The sequence below is a fragment of the Sus scrofa genome, chromosome 12, assembly GCF_054392235.1.
Source record: "Sus scrofa isolate SSC_HxYL_T2T_F1_AM1 chromosome 12, Sscrofa_HxYL_maternal_Yorkshire_Landrace_v2.0, whole genome shotgun sequence".
Classification (NCBI taxonomy): Eukaryota; Metazoa; Chordata; class Mammalia; order Artiodactyla; family Suidae; genus Sus; species Sus scrofa.
In genome coordinates, this window is record NC_139394.1 from 9088089 (window position 1) to 9104030 (window position 15942).

The 15942-nt window shown below is 41.9% G+C and overlaps 1 long non-coding RNA gene across 4 annotated transcripts in view; it reads left to right on the forward strand.

Moving 5' to 3' along the window:
* Positions 1-15942, forward strand: part of LOC110255978 (uncharacterized) — an 867249-nt gene that overhangs the window by 92984 nt on the left and 758323 nt on the right. The window contains exon 1 of one of the 4 annotated variants that reach the window (XR_014820808.1): positions 13589-13952. The exons of 2 other annotated variants lie outside the window; for them this stretch is intronic. This is a non-coding gene — a long non-coding RNA (uncharacterized LOC110255978). Of the gene's footprint in view, positions 1-13588; positions 13953-15942 lie in introns of those variants that run through there. One more of the 4 variants, XR_014820807.1, reaches the window with a different exon arrangement.

A 15942-nucleotide genomic window follows, 5' to 3' on the forward strand; every position in this document is an offset into this window, starting at 1 on the left:
ATGTCTTCACTGATAGTCCTAAGGGATATTTATCTGTAGTTTTCTTTGTCTGGCTTTGATGCCGGTGTAATGCTAGCCTTCTGTTTTTGGTCAGGAACTGTTCTGTCCTCTTTCACTAATTGGAAGAGTTTGAGGATTGGTTTTAAATCTTGTTTAAATAGTTGGTAGAATTCACCAGAGAATCCACTTTTATTTTTTGGAAGATTTTTTCATTACTGATTCAATCTCTTTACTCATTATGTTGTTCTGATTTGCTTTTTTGCTGAGTTTTATTGATAATTCATGTATTTTTGGAAATTTTTCTATTTAATCTAGGTTATCTAACCTGTTGGTGCACAATTGTTCATAGTGTCCTTACACTGTTTTTATAACAGTAGCAATTTCTTCACTTTCTGATTTTAGTTATTTGTACTTATATCTTTCTTTCTTATTCTAGCTTAAGGTTTGTCAGTTTTGGTGATCTTTTCAAAGAACCAACTTTTGGTATTGTGATTCTGTTGTTTTGTATTCTCTGTTTCATTAATCTTGGCTCTACTCAATTATTTTCTCTCTTCTTTTTTAGCTTTTTTTTTTTTTTTTTTTTGTCTTTTTGCCATTTCTTTGGGCCGCTCCCGCGGCATATGGAGGTTCCCAGGCTAGGGGTCGAATCGGAGCTGTAGCCGCCAGCCTACACCAGAGCCACAGCAACGCAGGATCCAAGCCGCGTCTGCAACCTACACTACAGCTCACGGCAACGCCGGATCCTTAACCCACTGAGCAAGGGCAGGGACCGAACCCACAACCTCATGGTTCCTAGTCGGATTCGTTAACCACTGCGCCACGACGGGAACTCCTTTTTTAGCTTCTTAAGGTAGTTACGATCAGTTGGCAGAGGAGAAACAAACTCAAGCCTGATTTATAAATGGTTCTGCATCGTATGCCCACAGCGATTGAAAGCGGATAGCCACAGTACTCTTGGGGACATCCTCGAAGGACGGTGGTGAAGGGACGTCCTCTCGGAGGGCAGAATTTGGAGCAATGCTCCTGGTTATTCACTTCGTTTGGGAAGAACAATGGCCAGGTTGAGGCCAGTGGTTTGGAAGGTACATGATTGGAAAACTGGCAACAAGGAAATTCAGGGAAGAGGTATATAGATAAATCTCTCTGAGTGAGCAAAAACTGTAGAGGTATTTGTGCTCCATGTGGAGGCTCACCAAAGGTTGATATCAGCAGAGAGGGATTTTAATACTCAAGTATATAGGTTGACCTGTTTTGTGGATACCAGTCAGCCGCTTTCTCCAGGCATCCCTGTAAAAGCCCAGCGGGCTGAGGAACAAAGTGGCAGTGATAGCAATGATGGAGGTTATGTACTAGTTCAACAGCATGGACTCGTATCCACCAAGGTTGTCCTAGCTGTGGCCAAACCTGAGTGCCCAGTCTAACGACAGCAAAGACCCATGTTGAGCCCCCAGTATAGCTCTGATCTCCAGGGTGATCTGCAAGCTACTGGTGGGACAGGTTGATTGTATTGGACTGTTTCCATGATGGAAAGCACAGCATTTTGTTCTTACCGCAACAGACATTCTACATATTCATTTGCTTCTCTTAGACACAGTGCTTCTACCCAAACTTCCATCCATGGACTTAGAGAATGCCTTCTCCAGCATCACGGCATTCTATATAGCATTGCTTCAGATCAAGGAACTCACTTTACAGCAAGAGAAGAGTGGCCGTGGACCCATGCTTGTGGAATCCATTGGTTTTACTCTGTTTCCCACCAGCTTGAAGCAGCTGGCGTGGTAGGATGGTGGATGAGCTTGTGAAGTCTTAGTTACAGCGCAAGCTCGGCTGCAGTACTTTGCAAGGTTGGGAGTGGGTCCTCCAGAAGGCCGAATCAGAATCCTCTGAATCAGCATCCACTATGTGAGGATGCTTCTCGCATAGACAATTCACGGGTTCAGAAATTAAGGGGTAGAAATGGAAGTGGCATCACGCATGTTACTAACTGGCAGAAGTTTTACGTCTCATGACCTCATACTGTGTTGGCCTAGAGGTCTTACTTCTAAAAGGAGGAGTGCTTCTATCAGGAGACACAGCAGTGGTCCAGCTGAACTGGAAGTTAAGACTGATGCTTGAGCACTTTGGATTTCTTTGTGCCACAGGATCAGTGACACAAGGAGCTCCTGTACTGGCTGGGGTGACTGATCCCGACCACCAAGGGGAAATTAGACGACTCCTCTACACCGGAGGTAAGGAAGACCTTAAGTTACAGGCTTTCTCGGAGACCGGGAAGCATCACTTAAGAATGTTTCCTTTTCTGCGGAAGAGGTTCGTGTATTTCAGTTGTGTGCAGGATCGTTTTGTCATGTTAGGAGGAATTAGGACCTTTTTATTGTCCTTATTTGGAGATTAAATATGGCGTAAGGCGGTGTATATAGGTGTCACGTTGACAGAGGGTGTACTTGTGATGGTTGATTTTATGTTTCAACTAGGTGCTCAGGCATTTGGTTAAACAATTTTTGTGCATATTTATGAAGGTGTTTGTGGGTGAGATTAACATTTGGCTTTGCAGACTTAAAGCCGATTACCCTCCTAAATATGGGTGGGCTTCATCCAATCCATTGAAGACCTGGATAGAATTAAAGGCTGAGTAATGAAGAATTCTTTCTCTCTGCCTATTTTCAGCCGGGGTATCAATCTTCTCCTGCTCTCGAACTTGAACTGGAACTTATACACTTATGCACCCCTCTCCCCTCCCTTCCTTGGTGGCCTTGACTTCTGTTCTCGGTTCCTTCTACTCGGTGAGATCATTAGCTCTCTTTGGGTTTCCCCTTCCTGCAGAGCAGTTTTGAAACTGCCTCGAAGCAGTAAACTGGGACCATTTCAGGACCCATTGGGTTTATTCTCAAGGTCTCAAGGATTGTGGTCCTGTGATGCCAGTCGTTCAGTGTCTGAAAGCCTTATTTCATGTGTTTTGTCTGATTTTCTTGTTGCTTATCATGAAAGAGTAAATCCAGCCCTTGTTCCTGCATACTCACTGGGAGGGAAAGTCAATAAACTATTTTAAATATAAATACAAATTATGAGCACTTTCCATGTTATTAAATATTCTTGTGAAATATGATTTTAATTACTGCATATATTTCCATCATACACCTGGCTCAGCTATGTTCTCATCTGGTCCTTAGCCTTTGAGCTTTGGTTATGGTGTTTTCCATAAGCAAAAATTCATATGTAGACAAATGTAACAGTCTTTATTTAATGGTTTCAGATTTTGTGTTTGGGATGAGAAAGGCAAGATAAATATTTGCCTGTTCATTTTTATTCTGGTTGGTTTTGTGATTTTATTTTTTACATTAAATTCATTAATCCATCTGGGATTTATTTTCATATATGATGTGAGGTAATGATCTATATATTTTTTTCGAAGTAATAAAAACATGAAAATATAAAAAGCAGCATTAAGAAGATAAAAACCACACCCCATTCTCCCCCCCTTTTTTTTTCTTTCTTCTTCTTCTGGAACTACAGTAACATACATTTTAGTTCATTTTTCCTTATTCCCCATATGGCTTTTATGCTCTTTTATTAGTAATTTTCTTTCTGTTTTTTGATCTGGGTTTTTTTTGCTGATCTATTCCCCATTTTACTCATCTCTGCTTCTATTCCATCATATCCGCTTTTGAGCTCTTGCATTGAACTATAAATTTATTGTTGCCTTTCCTCTAGGTATAATTCTAGGAGAATTTCCTTCATTTTTTCATGTATTTTAGTTCTTCAGTGAAATTCTTCATCTTAGCAAGTTATAAAGCAGGAATCTGACAATTCAAAGTCTGAATCACCACAATGCTGCTGTTGTTTTGTTTTTGTTTTGTTTTTTCTTTTCCTTTTCCCTTCTCCATGGTTGTTTGCTCTTGTTTGCTGGTATTCTTGGTGATTTAGGATTAAATGCTGGGCATTTTGCATTTTTTTTATTTAAAGTAGATTGATTTCCTATTCGTAGGACAGTTAACCGAGGAAGATCACCTTTATGCAGTTAGGTGTGAGACTCCAGAGACTTTGTTTCAGTTTGGGGGAGACCATTTCCTGCTGCCCTCACGCGCAGGGCACGACCCTGCAGGGTTTGCATCACAAACTCTCACGGTATTTCCAGGGTCCCTAGCCCCTCGGCCACCCCTGAGCTCTTTATCCTGGTTTCCAAAGTCCTCAGTGATCTGGTGCTGCCTCTGCGGGCTCACCGTATCCTAGCCGCTCTCCCCTCTACTCCGTTAGCTTTTATCTTACCGTTGGTTTGTTGTTGTTGTTGCTTAAACGCACAGGCTTCCCTCTCTCTTAGATGTGTGGTCAAAGCTCTCCGTTCTGCGCGGCGTGCTTTCCGTCAGTCTGCATGCTTCCCACTCCCTCAGGTCCCAGGTTAAATGTCACATCTGCAGAGCACTCCTGCCCCAGCGTTTTCGCCTTCCTTATCCTTTTTGTTTCCTCAAGGGTTTTAGAATCCTGTGTTTGTTTGTTTGTTTTTCTTTGTTATTGTGGTAATTTTCTGTGTCTTCCTTGAAGGAGAAGGTAAACTCCACACAGACAGAGACCTTCTCTGTGTCCTTTGCTGCTTTATCCCCAGCATCTAGAACTTCCCTCTTCAATGCAGTAGCTACTCACCACATATGGCTGTTGAGCTCTTGAAATGTGGCTAGTCCACACTGAGATGCAAATGTAAAATACACACCAGGTTTTGGAGGTTTAATAGACATAAAATAATATGAACTATTATATTAGTAGTCCTGTATTGGTTATGTCAAATTTATAAAATTTGGGAGAAGCTTGGCTAAATAAAATATGGTTGAAATTAATTTCACATAATTTCTTTTTTTTTTTGAGGCTATTAAAAATTTTAAAATATGTTTGTGTCTCACATTCGTGACTGGTATTTTTTTCTATTAGACAAAACTAACTTATGGTAATCACTGGCCGGGAAGAATCACCCTTTCTCTTTAACCTCTTTTTCTTAAATACAGCAAGTAAAAAATAGAGCATTTTCTTGTTGGTCCAAATATCTGAACTGTTACCAAAATAAAAAGATAACTGTTGAAGATACATGTTTATTTTTACTACTTTAAAGGTCTTAAACTTCAGTGGCTGTATTTGTTGATTTGTTTAGTGTTTTTCTGTTTTTTTTTTTTTTTTTTAATTTCTATTTTACAGTATTAACCCTGGCTTTTTTCTAATTGTTATAAACCTTCTGTGAGTCTTTTTTTTTTTTTTTTGTCTTTTTGCCTTTTCTAGGGCCTCTCCCGTGGCATATGGAGTTTCCCAGGCTAGGGGTCTACTCGGAACTGTAGCCATCGGCCTACGACAGAGCCACAGCAATGCGGGATCTGAGCCGCATCTGCGACCTACACCACAGCTCATGGCAACGCTGGATCCTTAACCCACTGAGCAAGGCCAGGGATCAAACCCGAAACCTCATGGTTCCTAGTCGGATTTGTTAACCACTGCGCCACGATGGGAACTCCCCTTCTGTGACTCTTATAACTTAAAAACAAACGTATTTGGACCCTTGTATCTTGACAAGAACAGCTAGGCACTGAGTGAGATGAAAATTTAGGGAGAGTAAAGTTTTGAAACTTTGTGACATCATTTTAATGGCCAGAAGTCTTTTGATCTTCTATTTTGTTGAATCTTTGGGTTTTGTTTTCTAGACAGTGTATTAATAGGCTAAGACTCTTAAACTATTTCTTGTGTGGGAGGTGTAACTTAAAAAAAATTATCGTAATAATATTCGTGTTGGGAGGACTCAGATAAGATATAGTAGAACTATTCTTTTATTCTCATCAAACTATTCCCTTGAAACTGTGAACCTGCTTTTGGATTTTCCTTAGCTGAAAATTCCTTAATTGAGATTTGATAAAGTGTTTAATCACCAATTAAACCAGCACCTCTCAATTTTAGAAACACAATTCATTAAGCAGACATATACTGAGATAGTTATACTAGCAAAAAACACCCACATGAATGGAGAGATATATACATGAAAATTAAGGAGCATTTTAGAAAGAAGTTTAAACACTTAACAGTTTAGGGAAAAGACAGTGGAGCATATGAACTGTGATTTTATTTTTTTAAAGATTTTTCAGGAAATGGAACATAATGGTAAATCACACCCATCAAGTTCCAATAACTCAAAGCATTTATTCTCAGTCTACAAGGGACTAAAACAAGATCTTATATTCCTGGAATGACCTTCAGTTGCCCTGGTCATGTAAGAATGTCTTAACTTTTCCTTCTTGTTTTCTCTCTAATGATACAGTTGGTATCTGGCTTTAGACTAATTTGGTTTTGAATGACTGTTTGGATATATGCTGCATGGCAGTAATATGGATTTTCCTATCTGGGGAAAGGATGAAGTCAGAAAGAATATTAGTCACAAATCATAAAATTCGCTTGCTGATTCATAGCTAATTATCGCAATGGCTGCTAAATATTTAAAAGCGATACATATTGTCCATAGTGTGTATTTATGGGAAATTTACGTAAGTAAAGATGGGACTTGGGGATTGAGTATGAAAATATTTTCTCACTATTTTAAGGTCCTCGTTTGTCCCACAAGAGTGAAATTAGGAAGACTGTAAAAATAACATCTATTTAAAAACATTGTAGAATTTTAATCTTTAAAAGCGGGCTCAAATTCTGATTAAGGTGAGGGTTGGGCCAGTTCTCATTTCAATTGGGAAAATACAACCCAATTAGAAAAAGTCTCAAAGCAAGGTGTGAAATATCTGGAACTTTGAAATAACAAATCAAGTCGGGGAGACTGTGCAAAGAGTTAGTCTTTAGAAAGACCACAAATTATCAGGGTATCAAAATATCTGCTCAGGGCCCAGAAACTCTATTTAAGATGAAAATAACTTGAAGGCAAAGCCTGTAGAGCAAGAAAAAAGTTTGAAACTTGAAAACTAATTGCTTTTAATTCACAGGTTAGAAGCCTGGCTGACCGAAAACATTTACCAGCCAAGAGTTCTACTTTTCATAGTGAGAAACAAAGCCTTCTCTTCTTGAGATTGCCTCTGTCAGCTATATACATTAAACACGGCCGCACACTGTGGCTTTTATGTTAAATGGTCAGATTTTTAGTGTTTCTAAGTGAAGACATGGGACCTTAAGACCAACCTGCTTAGTTCTAAGGTTCTGGGAGTGTTTAGAAATCACAGAGACAATTGAAAGAGAGTTTTTGTTATTGCTTCACATTCATTTGTAAACAACTTCTCTCATGTTTTAGCATATGATGTCTTACTGTGCATTTAGGGAACTGTCTTCATGTCTGTCTGTTTAAAAATCAGTAAGCCCTTGTTTGTAGATTATCCTCCATAAAATTGCTGAAGGGTTGGCTCAGAGGAAAGACTTGAACGAAAGACTTTGTCCTCAACTACCTAGCACATTATCCGTGGAAATACGTTTGTCTGCAATTAACAGCATGCCCCTCCCAAGAGTGGGCTTTGCTCTCTCACATGGCGGGAAGAGGGAGCTGATCCACTGGCTCAGTGACCATTGCTAAAAACCTACCTGCTCCCTCTGCTTGCTCTTCTCTATTAAACGTCCTTTGTTTTGCCTCTTGGTCATTACATGGCTTCTGAGGATATAGGTGAAGAGAAAGAGGGCAAGTTGATCAGCCCTGTTTGTTAGTTCATCAAGAACTTTCTCAGAATTCCCTTTCAAAGATAGTGCCCTTAGGTTTCATTGCGTACACTGGATCACATGGCCACCCCAGCTACACAGGAGATGGTAGAGAGAAACAAGCTTAAAGACCTGGCTTAGATCAAAATGCCTTTGGTCGCAGCCTAAAATCGGAATGTGTTACCAAGAAAGATACTGAAGACTGGGTAGTTCCCACACGCGTCACCTGATACAAGTGTTGAGGCACCGTAACCATCCCTGAAGATGGTATGTGTGGTACGTAGTATTGAATTTACTCTCTTTCAAAGTACCTCGTGTAGTTTCATTACAAATCGGTGTTTCAAATGTAATAGGTAAATGATACCTTGACTAAGTCATTGAAGAATTCCAGTGGATAAAGCAGAAAGTCTTCAGGGAAGGATTTACAACTCTCTGGTCTTCTATTGTGTATAATCCCTTTAATAATAAGGCATTTGGTAAAATCGGCCTGGCTGTTTAAAGGGTGACCTTTCACATAATCCCCTAAGTCTCCTAAAGAGAAATACATTGAGGAAGAGCCTGTCATATTATCCCATCTCTCATAATCCCCCTGCTTTAGGCTGACCCTCTTGATGCTTCCGTGTTTTTAAATAGCGACAAAAGCAAGCGTCAGTGCTCCGCCATCATTAAAGACTGAGTAGGACTGAGTCTGGGGCTCGTGTGCTGCGTAGAACCAGCCTCAGCAAATGCAACCGGGAAAACGGATCCCAGCATCTCAGAGGACTCTTCCATCTTCATAGTCACTCTTCTTTTGCTGTTAGTTTAAGATGAGTCTGTCTCTGTTTTTGGTATTCGTTGTACTTTTCCTAATAAGTGCCCAAATCCCAAGTGATGATACAGCAGATCTAAAAATAAAAAATGTGGTATATCCTACCTCCTCATAAAGCTCCGTGTCTCTCCGTCTGTGAGGACAGGCCATAGAGGACAGATAATTCAGAGAATAGTTAAGTAATGTAGTTGTAACCTACTGTGCACCCTTTTAGGACTGTACTCGACCATGTGGCGAGAAAATGAACACGTATCATTAACACCACGGAGAAAAAGGCACAGATAAATTCATGGAAGCGGTGGACTGACAGCCCTGGGGAGGTGGTCATTCATTCTGGACAGTTTCGTCAGAAACTACTTCACAGAGGAGAACAAGCCCACACTGATTTTGAAAGCTGATTATAAGTGTGCCCGGTGGACAGGAGTGTCAAGGAGGACGTGCCTAGGTGGACAGAGTGTGGGTGTGAAGATAGAACATTCTGTGGTGCAGCTTGCACATGCTCAGCATTCTGCAGTGGCTGAAACTCGGGCAGCACCAGAAGGAGTTACTTAGGTTATAGGTGAATAAGTAGAATCAAGACGGACCATGGAAAACATCGTATGGGTACATCCTGATGGCAGTTTCTCTGAAGCCTTAATATGGTCCTATTCGTATTAAATAAAACACCCTAAAAAACAATGGGTGTACCCGTGAGCTCCAGGTTTTTAAATCCTTGAAGCATCAGACAATTGGGCTCAGGCTCTGAGCTAAGGCAGTGACCATTTGATGGAGAAGAACTTGGTACTCTATCAAAAAACGGGAAGTTCAAATCGACAGAGTTTTGAGGCAGGTGGAGTTGGGTATAGGGAGGACGTCTTCCTCTTTTGTGGTTTCAGGGCTTAAAACCTCCTGAACCATCAGTTTGTTTCCATGTTCTGTTAGTCAGGGCTCTCCAGAAAAACAGAAACAGTAGGGGAGGTAGATACATGGAGAGTTGGGTGGATGGATGGATGGATAGGTAGAGGAAAGAGAGAGAGGGATGGATGGATAGAGAGCTACGTCTCTAATATCTATCTGTCTGTCTGTCTGTCTATCTAGAGGTTGATGTATTTATTATAGGAATTGGCTCACATTGTTTTGAAGGCCAAGAAGGCCCGCAGCCTCCTGTCTGCCAGCTGGTGAATCAGAGAAGTCAGCAGTAGGATTCGGTCCAAGCCTGAAGGCCTGAGGACCAGACCTGCAGTAGGCCTTGGAGTCTGAAGGCCCAGGAGCCAGGAGCTGTGATGTCTGAGAGCAGGAAAAGACTGATGTCCCAGCTCCCAGAGCACACTCTCCTTTCCTTCACCGTTTGTTCCCTGCGGGGCCTGGTGAGCTGAGTGGTGGCCACCCTGCTTTGGTGAGCGTAGTGCTTCTTAGCGCAGCCCCCTGAGGCAGGTACCAGTCTCTTTCAGGAGCTCCCTCGCACACTGAAATGATGTGGTACCCGTGCTCCGGGCATCCCTTAGCTCAGTCAGGTTAACACAGAAAATTAACCGTCCCACATGCCCCCTCCCCTCCCCCCTAAGTTCACACTTCTTGGGATGACCTCAAGTATCTGTTCCGACATGTTAAGACCATAAATGGATTTTTAAGAACTGGTGCATTGTCCCTCCTTCCATGACACTTTAGCATTTGGAATCTCTCTCTGCCTTTTATATACCAGAGGTGTTCTTTGCATCTTCATAGCACTGCTTATCCCATTCTCCCTTGTGTTGCAAGTATCTTCTGCTCCTCAAGGCAAGTGCTCTGCTGCTGTCTTACCTGCTTCAACTCTGCCAGGAGAAGGGGTGATGGAGTAAGACCCTGTCTTCTTCATGTGTGAGTCCTTCACAGCCCTTGGGAGGGTAAATTACATGTAAAAAATGTTCAAGAATTTTCTTCAATGGATGAATACATTTCTGGTAGAACTTACTAACAAAGAAAGTGTTAATCCGACAATTCAAAATGGGTAATGCTTGCAACACAGCTCATTTTATAAAATGAGATATACATTTTATATATAATTCACCCATTGAATAGAATTCCTGAGTATTTTTATGCTCAGTTTACTTTTATTACATATATATGTATATAATAAAAATGTTTAACTCTCATTATAGAGGCTCTGACAGTCAAGTATTTCTTTTAAACACTGCAGTGAAAAGGAAGCATAACTTCCTAACAGGATTTATTTGTTTTACTCCGTTAGCTGTTTTCTAATATTTGAGATTCCAAAACAGGTACCAGGATGCAGAAGAGAGAAAAGCCATTTGGCTTTAGCCTCTCGTGTCACCTCGTCTCAAATGCAAATGAGTGAGGACACAGCCTCAGCCCAGCCCAGCCCACCCCCCCTGGACTTGCTGGAGGTGGTGGCGGCCCTGGCCCCTCTGATTCCGTCCTGCAGCCTAATAGGAATCCTCAGGCCCAGAGCAGAGCAGAAACGTTACCAGCTTTAGTAGACATTGTACTGCAGTTTGGTCGGTATGAACAAAATAAATAAATAAAATTTTGTTCACTGGTTACCATTCTGTACTCTTGAGGTACTTTGTGTAATGCAAAGAAAACTGAAGAAAAAAAAAAAACAGAACTGGGGGAAAAAAAGGTTTACTCAATGAATGGTATCAGGAATCCTGAGTAGCCATTGACGGGGAGTGGGGGCAGTAGAGGAGTCACCGCAGGTATCTTATAAAAGATTCTTACAAAAATAACATGAAGAAAGTGAGAAGTCAGGTAATCCATTGGAAATATATATTTGTAAAACATGTTAGAGATAAAGGTTTAATTTCTCTAATAATAATAGAGAGTTGGGATTTAACTTTATTGCATTATATGTTCATATCCTTTGCCCATTTTACTAGGTTTTTTTAAAAAAAATTAGTGTTTATTTGACACCTGTGCCTGGATGTATGAACACTGATATATAATTAATGATAACACAATATTGGAAATAATTAAAGTAGCTATACATAGAGGGTTAGCTAAAGAAATTGTAACACATTCTGGAGTTCCCGTCGTGGCTCAGTGGTTAATGAATCTGACTAGGAACCATGAGGTTGCGGGTTTGATCCCTGCCCTTGCTCAGTGGGTTGGGGATCTGGTGTTGCTGTGAGCTGTGGTGTATGTTGCAGACGCAGCTCAGATCCTGCGTTGCTGTGGCTCTGGCGTAGGCCGGTAGCTACAGCTCCGATTCGACCCCTAGCCTGGGAACCTCATATGCCTCGGGAGAGGCCCAAGAAATCACAAAAAAAAAAAAAAAGAAAGAAAGAAATGATGACATTTCATGGAACAAAATACCATCATAAAAATTAGACTTTTTTTGATATAAATTGATATCTATGAGATATTAAGTGAGAAAAACAAGTTGCAGAAATGTGCGTGTAGTATTTCTAGTGTGCTGTGTTTGTGTAAAAACTGCTTATTCATATTTACTTGTAAATGCATGTATCTCTTGGAAAAACACCAAAAACCCCCCCAGTGGTGACGGTGTTGCTCTCTGTTAAGGGAACTAGATGCATGAGAAAAATTGAGATTTTATCTGTATTCAAACACCTTAATAATTTTGCATCTAAACAGTATACTGGAAAACCAGAAGTGAGTGTGACTGATTTTGTTGCTATATTCACTCTGTTGCAGAGGTCTGGAACTGAACCTACAATATCTGAGATGGTAGGTAGCTTTAGATCCATGTTAAGTTAGGTTTTACTGATAAATGTGTTACAAATTTGCAACATACTTTAGTGTTTCAGAAATGAAATTTGATTTTTGAAGTGAAATGGGATTTTTAAAAAATGTTGTACCGTATGGAAACATTCCTCTTTCAAAAAGATACACTGCAGGTAAACAGGAGAGTAGGCCTGCTCCATTGGTGTTTATTCAACATGTATTTCGCGAGTGTCTCCTGAGATCAGGTCAAAGCCTGACTTCGTCCACCCTTTTTGAACTGTATCTCCCACATCAGTCTAGATGCTGCCCGGTTCAGTCCTTTGTGAAATGAGGATAGCGTATTTCAGCCTAACAGTCGTTCAGGGTGGGATCGATTAGACTTCTCAGTACGCAGAAGCCTACCTTGTAGGTGCTCAGGAAATGTTGTTTGGAATTGAAGCAGTAGAAACAGTGGTAGTGCTGGGGTGGTTAAGAGTTAAATCTCAGGCCAAGCTTAGGTGGGCGCTCCTCTGCAGCATTCAGTGCAGTGGCACGTTGAAAGCAAGGCTTGTTAAGTGCAGCTTATGAGTCACTGGAGGGTTTTATCTCGAAAATGAGGGCAACTCAGACCCAGAGACGAGGCTCTGTTCACTCTGTTCTGAGAGTGTGTGTAAGAGCCACCCCCCCAACTGGAAACAGAAGGTTTTCAATTTTACAGAAATAATAGGGTGCATTTCCCCAGTGTTACATCACCCACTCAGTGGGGCCTGAGACTGTACCCTGCAATCAGACACACCCGTGACTCTGCCTGTGGACAGATGAATATTCACATGAAGTGAAATACGTAAGACAGTAAATAACCTTATATCCACTTAGGCCATGCTTTGCTGACAAACTTCATTATAAACTTACTTAGCTTTGTATTTCAGAAATAAAATTAATTTTTGAATTACACTGGATTTTTACAGTTATATATAAGAGAATGTGGGGGGGCTACTAAACTCATAGTGATTTGGTTTTAATTGAAGAGCAGAATGCTCAATATAAACAGCATATTCAGTGGGCGCGTTATGATTGAGTTAGTCAAAGATCAAGTCTAGGGAAAGTGAGTCTTGCTTGAAATGTCTTCTCTCTGAGTAGCGTAACTATTTATTTATAGGATCTGTGTGTTGTCCACACATAATGAATCATAACATGGCTCTGTGATTAGAAGAAAGCAATATGACCCTCCCAACTGCTTGTTAGACAAGGCGGCTTATCCAATAATAAGCCCAACCAGTGGGTGATTTAAAAGGGTGAGTCAGATCTTTATGTAACTTGGAATAGAGATTTCCAGAGGAACATGTTTTAAATAAAAGCCTGATTCTTGTGACCAGTGAAAGGATACAATTTAGAAGGGAGAAATCAGAGACGGGAAACTGATTCTTTCATTTAACAAATATTTATTGAGTGTCTGTTCCATGCCAGGCACTGATCTGTGTTCCGGGATTAAACATTGCACACCGGGGCCTTGCCTTAACCAGACTCATGAAATATAGAGGAGGTAATTGCAGATACTCTGAGTGCTGTGACAGTGATGAGCAGTAGGTGATTGGGAGTTACGGTGGGGATGCATGAACGCTCAGGTAGGATGAGAAAGGAAGACAGACTCTCTGACAAAGAGCCGGGGCTGTGAGCACAGACTTGATTTATTGACGGAACCGCTCACGTGAAGGTCTAGGAAGTGTGTTCCACACAGAATGCGAAGAACGTTCAGAAGCCCTGACGCCTGAACAGACACACCGGCGTGTTTGAGAAAGAGCCAGAAAACATCCTGCCTGCTGCCGAGGAGGGCACGAGAGGTGTGCAAATAAATGAGGTTGGTCACGCGTGGTCTTCGCACTAGTTAGGCAGGGCATTTGGATTTTATTCTACATAGAATGGAAGCTTCTGGAGTTCCCGTCATGGCGCAGTGGTTAACGAATCCGACTAGGAACCATGAGGTTGCGGGTTCGGTCCCTGCCCTTGCTCAGTGGGTTAACGATCCGGCGTTGCCGTGAGCTGTGGTGTAGGTTGCAGATGCGGCTCGGATCCTGCGTTGCTGTGGCTCTGGCGTAGGCTGGCGGCTACAGCTCCGATTGGACCCCTAGCCTGGGAACCTCCATGTGCCGCGGGAGCAGCCCAAGAAATAGCAACAACAACAACAACAAAAAAGACAAAAAAAAAAAAAAAAAAAGAATGGAAGCTTCTAAACTTCCATCCAAAATCGGATCCATGGGTTATATATATATTTTTTTTCTTTGCTTTTTTAGGGCCGCAACTGTGATGTATGGAAGTTCCCAGGCTGGGAGTCAAATGGGAGCTGTAGCCACTGGCCTACACCACAGCCACAGCAGCGCGGGATCCTGAACTCCGTGAGTGCGGCCGCAGTTCACACCCGCATCCTCCTGAATACTAGTCGAGTTCGTTCCTGCTGAGCCACAGCGGGAACTCTTTTTCTCTTTTGTTTTGTTTTTATAATTCTTAAAATATATTTTGGGCTCTTTATGGAGAAAAAGCTGTTGGTGAGAGTGAGAGGGGAGGTTTTGATGGAGGTTTAGAGAGCTGTGGTGTAGGTTGGAGGTGTGGCTCGGATCTGGTGTTGCTGTGGCTGTGGTGTAGGCCGGCAGCTATAGCTTCAGTTTGACCCGTAGCCTGGGAACTTCTATATGCTGCGAGTGCAGCCCTAAAAAGCAAAAAAAAAAAAAAAAAGTCTATTTTTTGTTATACGTCCTTGTAAGATGTATGTGGAGGCGCTCACCCGATGGTGTCTGTGGATACTTCAGTTAGAAAAATAGGAAAGTGCATCTGTAGCTCACCCTGATGGACGAATGTGAATGGACCTGGCCTGAGGCTCCCAGGACCCCTCTTCATGCCTCAGCCCTTTTAAGACCTTAGAAAACCAAAGGCCAACGCCTTTTTTCCCTTCTTGACTTTGACCTTCCTCCCTGACCCCAGTTCCAATATAAAAATCACTCTTGGTTTTTGTTCCAGCCAAATAGCTAAACCTTGGTCAAAATAGTTCTGGTGTTGGGGGCGGGGCGGAGGGAGAAATGGATCCTAGCAGAAAAGCAGCTCATGCGTGAGGGGAGAAGCTTCTGAAGAGTGGTCCCAGAGACCCTCAGCAGAGTTTAGAAAGAATCTTTCTCACGGGGAGCCGCAGACCCTGTGAACAGGTATGCAGAGTTGGGAAATAGGGCTCAACCCTGGAAAATGTGTGACTTCTTGGTTGGCTTTTCCTTATATTATAGAAAAAACTTATTTGTAGCATAGCAGAGGCAATGAACCCTAAATTGTAATTCCGAATCATCGCAACTATTTATTAAATTTGGTCACACTGCCTGTAACTTGTGTCATTGCAGAAGTAGTCAAGCGAGGACAGCTCTGGGACAGCGAACAGGGCTGTAGTCTCACCTTCTTTCACCCTTGCATGAGTGCCCAGATTAAGTGAGAAGAGTCGATGGAGAGGCTAGTGCTCAGGGACAAGTGTGTCGGCCTGGAGGAAAGAGGGGTGTGAGAAGGACCACACTTGTTGAACAGCAGATTCTACGAGGGTGACAGAAGACTGATTCTGAAACATCCTGTCCCTTCTTTCCCACAGAGAATCAAGAGAAAGTGATGATGCCCAATTAAAACAAAAACTGGCGTCGGGGTTAGTTACCAAGACCTAGAATTCTATCCGTGGTCAAAATGAGTTAATGAGATGAAGTGAACCTTCGTGCTCTTTGGGGGGCATGTTGAGTTAGGTTTGGGCTCACCAAACATGTATCATTGACCAAAACAGTGATGATTCATGTTCCAAGTTCATACTGTTGCCTCCTCTCAAATTG